Source organism: Henckelia pumila, chromosome 2 (genome assembly GCF_033568475.1).
Source record: "Henckelia pumila isolate YLH828 chromosome 2, ASM3356847v2, whole genome shotgun sequence".
In the NCBI taxonomy this organism is placed as follows: domain Eukaryota; kingdom Viridiplantae; phylum Streptophyta; class Magnoliopsida; order Lamiales; family Gesneriaceae; genus Henckelia; species Henckelia pumila.
In genome coordinates this window covers 131121675-131124943 of record NC_133121.1, presented here as the reverse complement: position 1 = coordinate 131124943, position 3269 = coordinate 131121675, and positions in this window count along the sequence as shown.

The following is a 3269-nucleotide window of genomic DNA, read 5'->3' as shown; positions in this document are numbered from 1 at the left end:
CCCAACCGTAGGATATAATTGAAAAATATCTTCTTTTTTGCACCAAAAAAAATAAAAGGGAAAGAGAAAATATCTTCTATTATGTCCGCATTTTCGGGCCTTCATTGGATATAATTAACCAGGATGTACGATTTTAATTAGTACATGTGCAATTAAATTAAATGGTTCAGTATTTTTTTTAAAAAAAAATCAATTGCCAAGTAACGAGGGTCGAGTTCCGTTTTTCGATTACATTACAAAAACCTAAATATTTTTTTTAAAAAAAACAAATTAAAATAAATAAATGTAGTCCATAATTTCAGCCACTTTCACGGGCAATGATGTGGTTGGATTAAATATTGTACTTGCTCAAGTTGAAGTGAGAGCAATTACGTACTCATCTTCCCCGCCTGGTCTGAATAGTGGCATTTAATTTAGAGCACCGAAAATGAAAATTACTGTAGATATATAGGCCCCCTCGCCAACCTATGGGAGAATTTGTGATAAATCCCATATAGCAAACTCGAATTCATCCTCAGTCCCCGTTTCAGACATTATTTGTTCTCAATCCCTGACAAAAGTCTGCTCTTTGTTTGAACTCTCTATTTGGATAAGTTTACAAAAATGCCCCTAAAATGATTTATGAAAAAAAAAAAACAGGATTGTTTCACTCTAATCGTTATTTTCCCTCTGTTTCTTCTTCTTGATTCTCCTCTCCCGAATCTTTTCTTATCTCAATCTTAAACATTTAATCCATCAACCAAAGTCGCAGATCTGTGTTTACTCGGGTAATGTTGAAGATCTACATTGACGTGGGTTGAGGGAATTTTCCATCTTTGTGCTGAAACGAAAATTTTCACATATTTGCAGGTTAGTTTTTAGATTAGAAATCTTATAAATTTGGAGTGAATAAATTATTGTCACGGCTTGATGTATGACTTACAAATTTAAAATGTTGAATTGATGGAATTGTTTGAGACTTTTTATGATTATAGAGGTGGTGTTGAATTTTCGGGCATCGCGTTTGTTTTACAGATTAGCTTACTAATATCAATTTTCACGTTTGTTGCTGAGAATGCAGTTTATTTCACGAGTTTTTGTGATAGATTAGCTTATATTTTGTATTGTTCTCGATTATAATGTTTTAATTCTTAATTTTGGGGTTTTAGTTCCATACTATTACATTTATACTGTGATTTAATTTAGTAGACTTAAAATCTAGTATTCTGAATTTGAAATTTTGTACTGTTTATGTGTAATATATGATGAAAGAATATATTATTACTTCGATTTATTGTATTGAAGAGCATTCCCCTTTTGTAGTTTGAGAATGAAGTTTTACAGACTAGCTTACCAATATCAATTTTTACGTCTGTCGTTGGGAATGCAGTTCATTTCATGAGCATTTGTGATATATAAGCATATATTTCGTATTATTATCGATTATAATGTTTTAATTCTTAATTTTGGGGTTTTAGTTCAGTAATATTACATTTATATTGTGATTTAAATTATTTGAATTAAAATCTAGTATTCTGAATTTGTTATTTTGTACTGTTTGTGTGTAATATATGATGAAAAAATATATTATTGCTTCGATTTACTGTATTGAAGAGCATGCCTCTTTTGTAGTTTGAGGATGGAATCTAGAAGTGGTCCTTGCAATCTTTCATTTTTGGGTTGCTGTAAATTCAAGAAGCAGCTGTTTGTCATATCAATTTTCAGTGGTTGTAGCTTGACGGATGTTTTTTCTAGTCTGTGCAAAAAATGTGCAGAAATATCTCCGGAATCCACTATGCTTCAATACGTAGCTCCACTGCATAAGATGCTTGTGTCTTTGAATGATGATGATGATGTCCTTAATATGATTCATCTCATATGTGTGTAAAGCTTACGACGATTGAATTGAGGGCAGAGAAAAGAAATGAACAGTGTTAGAACCTAATTGGGGGGGGGGGGGGGGGGGGGGTTTTGGTTATATTGGCAACTTTAGCAATTTAAAGCGATTATGCAAGTATGCAAGCGGAAGACTTAAGCAATCAAATAATAAGTGCGGTAAATAAATGCGTAATGTAAATAAAGCAGTAAAAGGGATAAGAGATGTTTATGGAAGTTCGACGATAAATCGTCTACGTCTCCCCTTCTTGGTTAAGTCGATTAACCAAGGATCCACTAGCACTTCAACGTCTTGGCCCTGATGGCTCCAAGGACAGCCGTACAACTCAACACGATCACCGCGCCGATACAACTCGAACACTTAGCCTTAAGGGCTCCAAGGATAGCCTCAACACAACACTTGGCTTCACACTCAAGTGCTTACAACGATAACACAACACACTTGGCTTCACACTTAAGTGCTTACAACGATAGCACAACACACTTGGCTTCACACTCAAGTGCTTACAATAATAGCACAACCAACTCACAAACTATTTTTACAAACACTCTCAAATATATCATACATACACTTTGATAGTAAGAAATTGCTTGCAAAGGAGAGAAGAGATGAGTTGGGATGTCTTCAAATGACCTTGGATGACCTCTATTTATAGTTGGCAAAGATTTAAATTTGATTTGAGTGCTTGGAGCGTGTGTTAAGAAGTCAAGGAGAGACAAAAAGTGTTTGGCGCCGCTGCCTTCTTTTTTCCAGCAATGAGCGGATTTTGTGGAAAAATCATATCTTCCAATCTAACCGTTGGATTGATCTGAAATTTTAACTAAAGCTTTAAAACATCTAGATCTTCATTCCGAACGGTGAAGATTTGATTTGAACGAGTCAAACATTTCCAGTAATTTTCGGAAGTCGCTTTATCATGTTTTCAAACCTATTCTGTGCAACAAATTTGCAAAATTCATATCTCTTAATCCAGCCGTTGGATTGACCTGAAGTTTGGACAGAAGCTTTATAACATCATAATACGGAATCTGATTGGTGAAGATTTGATTTGGATTTCTCAAACATTCCCAGTTATTTTCTGAAGTCGAATCTTCATGGTTTCGTTCCTTGCAGAAGTGGGTACTGTGCAGCATATATGGAAAAATTCATATCTCTCATTCTAGCCGTTGGATTGCTCTCAAATTTGGAAAGTACTTGTAAAACTTCTTTATCTAGATTATGACCCGTGGAGATCCGATTTGGAGTTATAGAAAATTTCCAGTAATTTTTGGAAGTTGCTGCTCCATACTTTGGCTTCTTCTTTTCTTTTTCTTCATATCTCTTAACAATGTTCCATCCATTCAATGAGCAATACAAGACTTTATAAATACATGTATAGCTTCAAAATAACTTC